At 37.3% G+C, this 15,895-nt stretch overlaps 1 pseudogene; it reads left to right on the top strand.

Moving 5' to 3' along the window:
* The first annotated feature begins 5,092 nt into the window (after positions 1 to 5,092).
* LOC111175793 (putative ATP-dependent RNA helicase DDX5 pseudogene) lies at positions 5,093 to 6,962 on the top strand (annotated as a pseudogene).
* The last annotated feature ends 8,933 nt before the right edge of the window (positions 6,963 to 15,895 follow it).

Genomic DNA, 15,895 nt, shown 5'->3' with positions numbered 1-15,895 from the left:
TGAGGCAGAGACACCAACCTCATTTTTGGAATATCAGCAGGAAGGGCATCTCAAGAACAAAAGAAAGTTAAAAAGAACTAATCAGAGGGTGGGGCGGAGTCAAGATGGCAGACTAGGAAGATGTGGAATTCGTGTATTCGCACAACTAAGGCACCTACCAGGCACCGGTGGGGTACCATGGACACCTAAGGGGATGGGAGGAACCCCTAGTAACTGGTTGTTTCAATTATATTTTTATTTTTCCTATTATATTTTTTTACCTTTCTAATTTTATTTTGTTTTATATTATTTGATATTGCACTGCTCCTTATTTCTTTTTTTTTTTTTTTTTTTTTTTTTTTGCCACACCATGCAGCTTGCAGGATCTTGGTTCCCAGGTCGGAGGTTGGGCTCAAGCTCCTGTGATGGGAGCACTGAGTCCAAACCACTGGACTAACAGAGAGCCTCAGACCCCAGGGAATATAAATTGGAGTGAGGCCTCCCAGAGGTCATCTCTGCACCAAGACCCAGCTCTATTCAACTGCCTGCAAATTCCAGTGCTGGACGCTTCAGGCCAAACAACCAGTAAGACAGGAATACAACCCCACCCATCAAAAAAGAAAAAAAAATGAAACGACAAAAAAAAATATGTTACAGATGAAGGGCCAAGGTAAAAACCTACAAGACCAAATAAATGAAGATGAAATAGGCAAACTACCTGAAAAAGAATTCAGAGTAAGGGCAATAAAGATGATCCAAAATCTTGGAAACAGAATGGAGAAAATACAAGAAATATTTAATAAGGATCTACAAGAATTAAAGAGCAAAACAATGATGAACAACACAATAACTGAAATTAAAAATACTCTAGAAGGAATCAATGGCAGAATAATTGAGGCAGAAGAAGGGATAAGTGAGCTGGAAGATAAAATGGTGGAAATAACTGCCAGGGAGCAGAATAAAGAAAAAAGAATGAAAAGAATTGAGGACAATCTCAGAGACCTCTGGGACAACACTGAACACACCAACATTCAAATTAGAGGGGTCACAGAAGAAGAGAAAGAGAAAGTGACTGAGAAAATACATGAAGAGATTATAGTGGAAAACTTCCCTAATATGGGAAAGGAAATAGTCAATCAAGTCCAGGAAGTGCAGAGAGTCCCATACAGGATAAATCCAAAGAGAAACATGCCAAGACACATACTAATCAAACTATCAAAAGTTAAATACAAAGAAAAACTATTAAAAGCATCAAGGGAACAGCAACAAATAACATACAAGGGAATCCCCAAAAGGTTAACAGCAGATGTTACAGCAGAAACTCTGCAAGCCAGAAGGGAGTGGCAGGACATATTTAAAGTGATGAAAGGGAAAAACCTACAACCAAGATTACTCTACCCAGCAAAGATCTCATTAAGATTCAATGGAGAAATTAAAACCTTTACAGACAAGAAAAAGTTAAGAGAATTCAGCACCATGAAACCAGCTTTACAACAAATGCTAAAGGAACTTCTCTAGGCAGGAAATACAACAGAGGGAAAAGACATACAAAAACAAACCCAAAACAATTGAGAAAATGGTAATAGAAACATACATATTGATAATTACTTTAAATGTAAATGGATTAAATGCTCCAGCCAAAAGACATACACTGGCTGAATGGATACAAAAACAAGACCTGTATATATGCTGTCTACAAGAGAACCACTTCAGACCTAGGGACACATACAGACTGAAGGAGAGGGGATGAAAAAAAGATATTCCATGTAACTGGAAGTCAAAAGAAAGCTGGAGTAGCAATTCTTATACCAGACAAAATAGACTTTAAAATAAAGACTATTACAAGAGACAAAGAAGGACACTACATAATGATCAAAGGATCAATCCAAGAAGAAATGACAATGGTAAATATTTATGCACCCAAAATAGGAGCACCTAAATATATAATGCAAATACTAACAGCCCTAAAAGGGGAAATTGACAGTAACACAATAATAGTAGGGGACTTTAACAGCCCACTTTCACCAATGGACAGATCATGGAAGATGAAAATAAATCAGGAAACACAAGCTTTAACGGACACATTAAGCAAGATGGACTTAATTGATATTTATAAGACATGCCATCCAAAAACAACAGAATACACTTTCTTCCCAAGTGCTCATGGAATATTCGCCAGGATAGATGATATCTTGGGTCACAAATCAAGCCTCAGTAAATTTAAGGAAACTGAATTCGTATCGAGTATCTTTTCTGACCACAATGCTATGAGACAAGATATCAATTACAGGAAAAAAAATATAAAATATATAAACACATGGAGGTGAAACAATACCCTACTAAATAACCAAGAGATCACTGAAGAGATCAAAGAGGAAATCAAAACATCCCTAGAAATAAATGACAATGAAAACACGATGAGTCAAAGCCTATGGGATGCATCAAAAGTAGTTCTAAGAGGGAAGTTTATAGCAATACAATCCTACCTCAAGAAACAAGAAACATCTCAAGTAAACAACCTAACCTTACACCTAAAGCAATTAGAGAAAGAAGAACAAAAAAACCCCCAAAGTTAGCAGAAGGAAAGAAATCATAAACGTCAGAGCAGAAATAAATGAAAAAGAAATGAAGGAAATGATAGCAAAGATCAATAAAACTAAAAGCTGGATCTTTGAGAAGATAAACAAAATTGATAAACCATTAGCCAGACTCATCAAGAGAAAAAGGGAGAAGACTCAAATCAACAGAATTAGAAATGAAAAAGGAGAAGCAACAACTAACACTGCAGATTACTGTGGTAATCATGAGAGATTACCACAAGCAACCATATGCCAGTAATATGGACAACCTGGAAGAAATGGACAAATTCTTAGAAAACCACAACCTTCCAAGACTGAACCAGGAAGAAATAGAAACAGACAAATCACAAGCACTGAAATTGAAACTGTGATTAGAAATCTTCCAACAAACAAAAGCCCAGGACCAGATGGCTTCACAGGCAAATTCTATCAAACATTTAGAGAAGAGCTAACACATAACCTTCTCAAACTCTTCCAAAATATAACAGAGGGAGGAACACTCCTGAAATCATTTTATGAGGCCACCATCACCCTGATACCAAAAGCAGACAAAGATGTCACCAAAAAAGAAAACTACAGTCCAATATCACTGATTAAAATAGATGCAAATATCCTCAACAAAATAATAGCAAACAGAATCCAACAGCATATTAAAAGGTTCATACACCATGATCTAGTGGGGTTTATCCCAGGAATGGAAAGAATCTTCAATATATGCAAATCAATCAATGTGATACACCACATTAACAAACTGAAGGATAAAAAACATATGATAATCTCAACAGATGTAGAAAAAGCTTCTGACAAAATTCAACACCCATTTATGATAAAAACTCTCCAGAAAGTAGGCATAGAGGGAACCTACCTCAAAAGAATAATGGCCATATATGATAAACCCACAGCCAACATCATTCTCAATGGGGAAACACTGAAACCATTTCCCCTAAGATCAGGAACAAGACAAGGTTGCCCACTCTCACCACCGTTATTCAACATAGTTTTGGAAATTTTAGCCATAGCCATTAGAGAACAAGAAGAAATTAAAGGAATCCAAGTTGGAAAAGAGGAAGTAAAACTGTCACTGTTCGCAGATGACATGATACCATACATATAGAATCCTAAAGATGCTATGAGAAGACTACTAGAGCTAATCAATGAATTTGGTAGAGTAGCAGGATACAAAGTTAATGCACAGAAATCTCTTGCATTCCTATACACTAATGATGAAAAATCTGAAAGAGAAATTAAGGAAACAGCTCCATTTACCACTGCAACAAAAAAAATTAAATTCCTAGGAATAAACCTACCTAAGGAGTCAAAAGACTGGTATGCAAAAAACTATAAGACACTAATGAAAGAAATTAAAGATGATACAAACAGATGGAGAAATATACCACGTTCTTGGATTCCAAGAATCAATATTGTGAAAATGACTATACTACCCAAAGCAATCTACAGATTCAGTGCAATCCCTATAAAATTACCAATGGCATTTTTCACAGAACTAGAACAAAAATTTTTACAATTTGTATGGAAACACAAAAGACCCTGAATAGCCAAAGCAATCTTGAGGAAGAAAAACGGAGATGGAGGAATCAGGCTCCCTGACTTCAGACTATACTACAAAGCTACAGTAATCAAGACAGTATGGTACTAGAACAAAAACAGAAATATAGATCAATGGAACAGGATAGAAAGTCCAGAGATAAACCCATGCACATATGGTCACCTTATCTTTGATAAAGTGAGCAAGAGTATATACAATGGAGAAAAAGCAGCCTCTTCAATAAATGGTGCTGGGAAAATTGGACAGCTACATGTAAAAGAATGAAATTAGAACACTCCCTAACACCATACACAAACATAAACTTAAATGGATTAAAGACTTAAATGTAAGGCCAGACACTATAAAACTCTTAGAGGAAAACATAGGCCGAACACCCTTTAACGTAAATCACAGCAAGATCCTTTTGGGCCCACCTCCTAGAGAAATGGAAATAAATACAAAAATAAACAAATGGGACCTAATGAAACTTAAAAGCTTTTGCATGGCAACGGAAACCATAAACAAGAGAAAAGACAACCCTCAGAATGGGAGAAAATATTTGCAAATGAAGCAATTGACAAAGGATTAATCTCTAAAATAGACAAGCAGCTCATTCATATCAACATCAGAAAAATAAACAACACAACCCCAAAATGGGCAGAAGACCTAAACAGACATTTCTCCAAAGAAGATATACAGATGGCCAACAAACACATGAAAGGATACTCAACATCACTGATCATTAGAGAACTGCAAATCAAAACTACAATGAGGTATCACCTCACACAGGTCAGAATGGCCATCATCAAAAAATCTACAAACAATAAATGCTGGAGACCTCATTCATTTCCACCGGACTTTTGTGCAGCAGCCCCAGCTCTTGTCATCGCCATCCCTCCGCTGCCTCCCCCGCAAGAGTTCGCTGTCGCTGGAGCCACCTCCGGTTACTCGTAGTGCTCGATTCTCTCTGCTTCACTTCCCACCAACCGCAACCATTGACGCCATGTTGGGTTATTCGAGTGACCGAGACTGCACCTGGGATCGAGGGTTTCATGTCCCTCGATTTGGAGGAAGTAGGGCAGGGCCGTTATCTGGAAAGAAGTTTGGAAACCCTGGGGAGAAATTGGTTAAAAAAAAGTGGAATCTTGATGAGCTGCCCAAATTTGAGAAGAATTTTTATCAAGAACACCCTGATTTGGCTAGGTGTACAGCACAAGAGGTAGAGACATACAGAAGAAGCAAAGAAATTACAGTTAGAGGTCACAACTGCCCAAAGCCAGTACTGAACTTTTATGAAGCGAACTTCCCTGCAAATGTCATGGACGTGATTGCAAGGCAGAACTTTACTGAACCCACAGCTATTCAAGCTCAGGGATAGCCAGTTGCTCTAAATGGATTGGATATGGTTGGGGTAGCAGAAACTGGATCTGGGAAGGCCTTGTCTTATTTGATGCCTGTCATTGTCCACATCAATCATCAGCCACTCCTAGAGAGAGGTGATGGACCTATTTGCTTGGTGCTGGCACCAACTCGGGAACTGGCCCAACAGGTAGAGCAAGTAGCTGCTGAATACTGTAGAGCGTGTTGCTTGAAGTCCACTTGTATTTATGGTTGTGCTCCCAAGGGACCACAAATACGTTATTTGGAGAGAGATGTAGAAATCTGTATTGCAACACCTGGAAGACTTACTGACTTTTTAGAATGTGGGAAAACCAATCTAAGAAGAACCACCTATCTTGTCCTTGATGAAGCAGACAGAATGCTTGATATGGGATTCGAACCCCGAATAAGGAAGATTGTGGATTAGATAAGACCTGATAGGCAAACCCTAATTTGGAGTGCTACTTGGCCAAAAGAAGTAAGACAGCTTGCTGAAGATTTCCTGAAAGACTATATTCATATAAACATCGGTGCACTAGAACTGAGTGCAAATCACAACATTCTTCAGATTGTGGATGTGTGTCATGATGTAGAAAAGGATGAAAAGCTTATTCATTTAATGGAAGAGATCATGAGTGAGAAGGTGATTAAAACCATTGTTTTTGTTGAAACCAAAAGAAGATGTGATGAACTCACTAGAAAAATGAGGATAGATGGGTGGCCTGTCATGGGTAGCCATGGTGACAAGAGTCAACAGGAACGTGACTGGGTTCTAAATGAATTCAAACATGGAAAGGCTCCTATTCTGATTGCTACAGATGTGGCCTCCAGAGGGCTAGATGTGGAAGATGTGAAATTTGTCATCAATTATGACCACCCTAACTCCTCAGAGGATTACATTCATCAAATTGGAAGAACTGCTCACAGTACCAAAACAGGCACAGCATACACTTTCTTTACACCTGATAACATAAAGCAAGTGAGTGACCTTATCTCTGTGCTTCCTGAAGCTAATCAAGCAATTAATCCCAAATTGCTTCAGATGGTCGAAGACAGAGGTTCAGGTCGTTCCAAGGGTAGAGGAGGCATGAAGGATGACCATCGGGACAGATACTCTGTTGGCAAAAGGGGTGGACTTAATACATTTAGAGACAGGGAAAATTATGACAGGTTACTCTAGTCTGCTTAAGAGAGATTTTGGGGCAAAAACTCAAAATGGTGTTTACAGTGCTTCAGATTACACCAATGGGAGCTCTGGAAGTAATTTTGTGTCTGCTGGTATACAGAGCAGCTTTAGGACTGGTAATCCAACAGGGACTTACCAGAATGGATATGATAGCACTCAGCAATATGGACGTAATATTCCCAATATGCACAGTGGTATGAACCAACAGGCATATGCATATCCTGCTACTACAGCTGCGCCTATTGGTTATCCAATGCCAATAGGATATTCTCAATAAAACTTTAGAAGTATATGTAAATGTCTGTTTTTCATAATTAGTCTTTATATCGTGTGTTATCACACAAGGTAGTTATTTAAGAAACATGGGAAATGAAGAAATGACTGCAGTGCAGCAGTAATTATGATGCACTTTTTCGCTATTTAAGCTGGAAATTTCTCTACATTCCTGAAACAATTTTTGGTTTCTTTGTACTAGAAAATGCAGGCAGTGTTTTCACAAAAGTATATGTATAGTGATTTGAAATACAATAAATGAAGGCAATGCATGGCCTTCCAATAAAAAATATTTGAAGACTGGAAAAATAAATAAATAAATAAATAAATAAATAAATAAATAAATGCTGGAGAGGGTGTGGAGAAAAGGGAACCCTCTTGCACTGTTGGTGGAATGTAAATTGATACAGCCACTATGGAGAACAGTATGGAGGTTCCTTAAAAAACTAAAAATAGGACTAACACATGGCCAGTAATCCCACTACCAGGCATATACCCTGAGAAAACCATAATTCAAAAAGAGTTATGTACCACAATGTTCATTGCAGTACTATTTACAGTAGCTAGGACATGGAAGCAACCTACGTGTCCACTGACAGATGAATGGATAAAGAAGATGTGGCACATATATACAATGGAATATTACTCAGCCATAAAAAGAAATGAAATTGAGTTGTCTGTAGTGAGGTAAATGGACCTGGAGTGTGTCATACAGAGTGAAGTAAGTCAGAAAGAGAAAAACAAATACTGTATGCTAACACATATACATGAAATCTAAAAAAAAAAAAAATAAAAGGTTCTCATGAACCTAGAGGTAGGACAGGAGTAAAGATGCAGACGTAGAGAATGGACTTAAGGACACGGGGAGGGGGAAGGGTAAGCTGTGACAAAGTGAGAGAGTAGCATTGACATATATACACTCCCAAATGTAAAATAGAAAATAGATAGGTAGTGGGAAGCAGCTGCATAGAACAGGGAGACGAGCTCGGTACTTTGTGACCACCTAGGGGAGTGGGATAGGGAGGGTGGGAGGGAGAAGCAAGAGGGAGGGGATATGGGGATATATGTATTCATATAGCTGGTTCACTTTGTTATACAGCAGAAACTAACACAACATTGTAAAGCAATTATACTCCAATAAAGATGTTAAGAAAAAAAAACTAATCAGAACCACGTTCACATAAAAGGAAAATTTATTTTTATTACCTAGAACGGAGGCCAAGAAGATTCGCAAGAAGGAGACAATCATAACTGAGAACATGAAGCTGCAGTGACTCTGTAGGTCAGGAAGGAGAGTGAGTCATAGAGAAGACATATATATCCAGTTTAGGGCTATAAAACCAGTTTGTACTTTCTGAACCTTGAGTCTAGCTAGCTTGATCTCTACTTGTCAGAATACTGATCTAGAGATCCACGGTAGAACACTTGTCTCTGCCTCGCTATATTTAGAGAACTGCCTAGCATGTTGGGGAGAACCTGCTACTGGGAAAAAATGAACCCATAAACCCTGTAATAGCCTCTTTTCCCTTCTCTGTTTCTACCAGCAAATGAACAGACTGCTTCTGCTCAATAAGTTTGGCAAGATATGAAGGTTATTTTATTTGAGCAGATATGAGTCATCATCACTCTGAAAAAAAGGATGTTGATAATAATTTTTTTTTAAAGAGCTGAAGATGACACTAGCAAGAATGGTATATTTCTCTTGGGATCCTAAATCTCCTTTGGAAATTTAGCTTTTATGTAGCCAAAGTATTTTTGCAATCATTTCTTTCTATTCATTCATTTAACACATTTACTGAATGCCTACTGTGTGCTGTGGAGGCCCTAGGGTACAACATGAGGAAAAAGCATGGTCCTTGACCTTGTAGAGCACATAGTTTAGTAGAGGGAGAGAGAGATAACCATATAATCACACTAATATAAATGAAAATACGCATTTAAAACAGTGCAGGATGAGGGCTTCCCTGGTGGCTCAGTGGTTAAGAATCCACCTGCCAAAGCAGGGGACACGGGTTCAAGCCCTGGTCTGGGAAGATTCCACATGACGCAGAGAAACTAAGCCCGTGTGCCACAACTACTGAGCCTGTGCTCCGCAACAAGAGGGGCCACTGCAATGAGAAGCCCAAGCACTGCAAGAAAGAGTAGCCCCTGCTCACCGCAACTAGAGAAAAGCCCCAGCAACAAAGACCCAATGCAGCCAAAAATAAATAAATAAATAAATTTATTTTAAAAAGCATTTTTTTTTTAATAAAAAAGTGCAGGATGATTTGAGAGCATATAACAGTGGGATAATTTAGAATGTGGAGCCAGGTTTCTCTCAGAAAGTGCCATTCCACTGAGATCTGACAGTTGATTGGGAACAACAGACAAAAGGTATGTTTATAGGGGTGGTAAGAAAGCTATTCAGGTAGAGGGAGCAGCATGCACAAAATCCCTGAGTCAAGAGGTAGCATGGGACACTAGAGGATCTAAGAGGGGCAGGATGACTGGGACACAGAAAAGGAAAAGATGGGTGTGAGAGGAAACCACAATGTGGCAGCGGCCTCCTCTTAGAAAAGCCTGTAGACGACTAGTATGTTTCCCAAATCTTAGTCATGGGTTCTAGCTTCATGATTTTTTCTTATTGAGGTATAATCAACATATAATATTATTAGTTTTAAGTGTACACTATAACGATATATCAAGAACTCATACAATTCAATAGCAAAAAAAAAAAAAACAATAGCCCAATCTGATTAAAAAGTGGGCAGAAGATCTTCAAGATTTTTGATGTATTTCTGTATCATTTTGACAAAAATCTATTGTTTAAATCAACCCTACCTCATTTTACTTAAACACATTGCTCCCTTTAGTAAATAAAGTTTATTTCAAATGTATACGTGTAGCTGATTCACTTTGTTATACAGCAGCAACTAACACAACAATGTAAAGCAATTATACTCCAATAAAGATGTTAAAAAAAAAATGCTAGGCTGTCATAGCCCTTTTTAAAAGACCCAAGCAAAGGGGTTTGTATACAAGGTTTTCAAACATGGGGTTTGAAAAGAAGATAGATATATATATATATGGAATCTAAGAAAAAAAAAAAGATCATGAAGAACCTAGGGGTAAGAGGGAAATAAAGACACAGACCTACTAGAGAATGGACTTGAGGATATGGGGAGGGGGAAGGGTAAGCTGTGACAAAGTGAGAGAGTGGCATGGACATATATACACTACCAAACGTAAAATAGATAGCTAGTGGGAAGCAGCCGCATAGCACAGGGAGGGAAGAGATATGGAAACATATGTATATGTATAACTGATTCACTTTGTTATAAAGCAGAAACTAACACACCATTGTAAAGCAATTATACTTCAATACAGATGTTAAAAAAAAAGAAAAAGAGGTAACAGTGTTCCTCTGATGGCAGCAAGATCAGAGGGAGGGACTGGGAAGGTGAAGATAAGATTTTAGAAAACAAGGTCACCAGTCTAGCCCTGCTTCCCTCCCTCCAGAGCTTACTCACTCCTAACCTCAGTTCTTACAGGACAGTTTAGGGTATATTTTAATTAAGTAGGACATTTTCTCATAACCCTCATCCAAATCTTAACAAAATAAAATCCACAGAAGCCCACATTGAAATCTAACTTTAAACTCCCAGTGCTGAGAGACACAGAGTATATGAGCTATGGCTTTTGACTCTGGATCTATTCCTGGCTTCATCATTAACATGGTGAATATCCTTGCTTTGAGATTTTTAGAACAACTTTAATTGTCATTTTTTTGTAGTTTGAATTGTCTTATTAAAATATAATTTTCCAGGAGTTAAATTTATTTACTTAATTAGAGGTCTATTCTCTCTTCAATATGCACATTCTCAAAAGTCAACTCACATCTTCGAATGGGGGCAGGGTGTAGTATACCCTTTGGCATAATAACATCTAATTACAGGATTACATTAGTGCACTCAGTACCTTTAATCACATAAGATTTGATAGAGCACCAAGAAAACCTGTGCTGATCTCTCAACACTAAAGACCTTAAAGCATGAATGTCAGGACACACCATAGTTGTCTCTGCCGCATCTGTAGGATCTTTGATTTCAAAAGAAAAAACAGATTTGGAGATCCTGATGATATTATTTTGATTAGTGATAAATTAGAAAGATTCCCAGAAATAGCAATAATTATAACAATAATAACAATCATGACAATAATGTACAATGATAATGTTTAATGGTTTTCAAATGCTTTTCATATAAACTTTCCCCTTTGATCCTCACAATGATAAAAGCAGGGCAAGAATTATCAGTCCTACTTTATGAATAGAGAAATTAAGCATCAAAAATGTTCACATTTGGAGGAATATCTGGGAACATGCACAAGGAATCAAAGGCAAATATGAGAAGAGTGCTTTTCCAGGTATTTCCTATGAGAAAAACTATGAGACCTTGGGAAGCCACTGAAACTCTCTAGCCTCAAATTTTTCATCTGTAAAATGGTCTAGATTATAAGATATGAATATAGAAGGAGAGAATAAGACACTAGATTTCACGGCAGGGAAGAATTAGTATGGGTAAAACCAGGGCTGGGCCTCCCATAGACATTTGTACACAGGACTAAGATTGTCACCAGGCCCAGACTCAGGAGGTTGAAAGGTCTGTTCCACTCACACCCTTTAAGGAAAAAGGCAGCATGGTGGAGCACAAAAATACAGGTATCGGTATCAAACCAAAATTAATCCTAAGAGATTCTCAGCTCTGCTACTTAGGGGTCATTCGACATTGGGTCTTTTTGATCCTGTTTCCTTATCTAAAAATTAGGGATAATAATGTATCTCTGCCAGGGATGTGATGAAGAAAAAATAAGTTAGTATGTACAATATCTATTACAGTGGTTGACAAACTTTTTCTGTAAAGGGCCAGATAGCAGAGGCAAAAACCAAGTATATTATATTGGAACTTATGTAACGAGAGCAAAAACACATTTCCACAAAATTTTTATTGATGAAATGTAAAATATAATAGTAATAAAATGAGCTCTTTTTTGTAATACAGGTTTAGTAATGAATAGAATGGAATTTTCCGTGGGAATATCATTTCTCTAATTTGGGAGGCAAAGCCAGTGTTGCCTATCATCAAATCAATTGCAAATGTTCATCTGTAAAAATCATTTTTACTCAAGAGCCATAAAAAACCAAATAAGCTGGATTTGACTTGCTGAGAGTGTATGAAAGTTCTATTATTCTACAACTTCATTAACATTTAGTGTTTTCAGTCTTTTTTATTCTGGTGAGTGTGTGAAGCTGCTGCCTTTTCAATAACTTCTACCACAAGCAGCAAGACTCAAAGAAAATTTTCCCTTAACCTAGAGTTGAAAGCTGAAGAAAATTCAACTAAGAACTCAGGTACTTCTGAGAGGAAAAAAGTAATTATCTGTAAGTGTTTTAAAGTTTTTGCCATTTTATTTTTTTTAAAAGGAGTCTTTTATTATTAAATAAGTATTTAAGAGCTTAATTCACATGACTACTAATGACTTTAGAAACAGGCATGAGATAATCTATGAGGATTCAGAATTTTATTACTTTATCTGCTCATGCCAACAACCCAAGAGCCAGGAGATACGGGTTTCCGAATGGCTCTGCCACTAAATAGCAGTTGTTCTTAAACAAGTCATTTTTCTTCTTAGCTTTGATTTAGTAATATAACAAATAGCGATGATAATCACCTTGCAATCTCACATAGTTCTTTATTCAATTAACAAATACTTTCTGGGTACCTATTATGTGCAGGCTTTAGGGATACAAGAGTGAGCAAAAACAGACACTGGCTCCACCCTCATGGAATTCATAGTGCAAAGATGAATCAAAGTCACACAAGTAAATATAAAATGTAAAATTAAGTTGTAAGCATCAAAATCACAGAATCAGAACCTCAGAATTAAGAGATCTTAGGGATCATCTAATAAAATCCTCCAATCTTTTCTTCAGAGATACACAAAACACGAAAAGATGTTTTTTTAAAAGTTAATAGTTCCAGATAAAGAAGTGGTAATATTACTGTTATGAAATTTCAGGAAGATAACTAGATGTATTTCTGCTCCAACATTTACAATTAGAAACTAAGCATAGCTTGGGCTTACCACCTTTGACCTCTAATTTGGCTCACAGAAGAAAAATTAATAGTGGTATCTCATTAACCTAAATAAGGTAGTCTATGTTTGTGAAGGTGATAAGATAAGGGCCTAAGTGGAGGGCCAGAAGTTCAGAAGAAAAATACATTTTATTGGTCCACAAAGGGAGAGGCATCTAGGTCTCTTAAAAAATTACTATATTTAGAGCTGGTTTGGAACTCAGACCTAGTTTGGCTTTTTTTCTTTAAGTAACCTTGAGTAAACCTCTTATTCTTCCTGGGTCGGAGTCTCCTCATCTGTAAAATGAAGAAGTTGGCCAGATAATGTTTTATGGCTCTGATTTCAATGACTCCACCACAACTAGTAGATCAGATGGTGTCTCTTTTTACTAATAAACAGAAATAAAGCCAGTGAAGCAGAAAGTCAGATAGATATGGGTTCAAATCCCTCCTAACTATGCAACCTCCTAACTATGTAACCTTAAGCAAGTCACTTATTCTCTTAGATCTAAATTTCTTCATCTGTAAAATGAAAATAATAATGACTATTTCATATTATTGTGAATATTATGAATATTCCAAAAAATGAGGTATATAGAGCGACAGGCATGGCATATAAATAGCTTCCTTCCCTTCTCCTTAGTCTGAGGATGACAGCACTGAACACAGAAAATTTCAAGCATCTGATGACATGACTCACTTAAGCCAGCAGCTACCATGTGTCCAAACCCAGTGCTTCTGCTAAGGCTTGAGGATGACGGAAGAAAGACACAGTCCCTGCTTAAAGTACTTACTGTAGGGGAAACATAAGCAAAGGAAAGGAGGTAGGAAAGTGTAGGGCAGATTAGTTTTTGCTGGAGGATAACTAAGCATCTTTAAAATAATATTGTCTCTATGTCAGACCCTGTATTAGGCATTTATATGCATTATTTCATTTATTGCCCTCAACTTTTAGATACTTTGAAATATAAATTATCTTGCCCAAGATTTTCACAGCTATTTAATGATAGGACTGAGCAATAAAAAAATGTATCTGTGACTCCAAAGCCCAAGATTTTTCAAAATGATGAGTAATGAGAAATGCAGCTAGAAATAAGGACTGGTTTGACACCAGGGAGTCCTCTAAATGCCAAGGTAAAAAGTTTGCACTTTAGGGAGCCATTGGAGGTTTCTGAGCAGGAAAGTGACATAGATGAAGATTCTATTACCTAAGGAAATGTAGTAAAACATAATGTTTAAGAGCTTAGAATCTGTAGCTAAACTACCTTGTATTAAATGGCCTTGGAGCAAGTTACCTAACCTTTTTGTCCCTTAGTTTCCTCATCTTTAAATAGGGATAAATAATAACAGTACCTACCATGTACTGTTATGGGGAGGATTACAACCATTAATACATATAAAGCTCAGGAATACTTCCTGGCATATAGTAAGCACACACGGAAAGTTAAGCTGCTGCAGTTGTGGTGGTTAGTATTATTGCTATTGTGTTAGGAAAGAAGCCCGTTAGGACAGAATTCTCAGAACCCAGTCTGACAATTCAGCCCTCTTCTATTAAGGAGAGAGTGAAAGGTTAATTGTACATTGTCGGTGAAGTGAAGGCTTGCTTTGTGAGTTAACAGCAACAAAAAGAATCCAGGAGGAATTGTTTAATCTAGTTAAGAGAGTAAGTAGTTCAATGTAGAGAACAAACGTATGGACACCAAAGCGGGGAAAGTGGCGGGGGTGGTGGTGGTGGTGGTGGTGGTATGAATTGGGAGATTGGGATTGACATATATACACTATATGTAGAAAATGATAACTAATAAGAACCTGCTGTATAAAAATAAACAAATAAAATTCAAAAATTAAAAAAAAAAAGAGAGTAAGTAGCTCAAGACATGGCACCATCCTCTAGTTTCTACCCATAAGAGTAATTAGGACCTGATTCCCTTTAGATGGGGTCCAAGATGGCAGGCAACACAATACAGTGGAGAGGAAATACCAAGCCAGGAAACCTAGATTTCAATCTCAAACCTGCTGCTCTCTCATTCTGTTACCATTAACAGATGACTCTCCCTTTTATGTCTAACAGTCCTGAACTACAAATAAAGAGTGATCTTGCCTACTCCACAGATCATCATGAGAATTAAACAGGATATGCAAAGCTTCTTTTGTTTGAATGCTGCTGTGCACAAAGTAGGCACTCAAAACACTTGAACAAACTGTTAAAATTTGAGAAGTGGTATTTGAGAGGTGAGAAAAAAAGCAAAGCAAGTAGTGGAGTAGTCCTGCATTATAGCCCTGAGAAAAGTGAAAAGCTCTATACTGAAACAGTTCTTTAAAATGTATAGGAGGAAGCTTGGCATAGTGGAAAGAGCCTGAGCTTCAAAGTAAAACAGAACTAGGTTCAAATCATAGCTGCACTATTTATTAGCTATAGGATCTTGAACCAACTTTCCGAGCCTCTGTTTCTTCAAAACTAGAATATTAATACTTACCTAATAGGGTGACTCTGAGAATTAAATGAAAAAGCTATTCCTAACAATATACCTAGTTCAAAGAGAAACTCAGCAGACCGCACCAGTACCACCACCCCTATTATTAATAATAATAATGGCAGTTAACTTTCAATGAGTGTTAATTGCCAGGCACTATTCTAAACATTTTACATGTATTATCTCATTTAATCTTTATTTAATACACTAATAAGACTCATTTCATTATTCCCCACAGATTTTATTGATGAGGAAGCAGAGGCAGTGAGCAGAAGATCTCATCTTAGGACACAGGACTAGAAACTGACAAAGCCAGGACATTGCTACTATTATTTTTCTCTCCTCCATAAGTCAGATTTTTAAAA

Source organism: Delphinapterus leucas, chromosome 1, assembly GCF_059928025.1.
Source record: "Delphinapterus leucas isolate spDelLeu-1000000601 "Yukka" chromosome 1, BTC_Dleu_Yukka2, whole genome shotgun sequence".
Taxonomy (NCBI): domain Eukaryota; kingdom Metazoa; phylum Chordata; class Mammalia; order Artiodactyla; family Monodontidae; genus Delphinapterus; species Delphinapterus leucas.
Note: the sequence above shows the minus strand (reverse complement) of the source record. Positions and strands in the feature narration are given on the sequence as shown.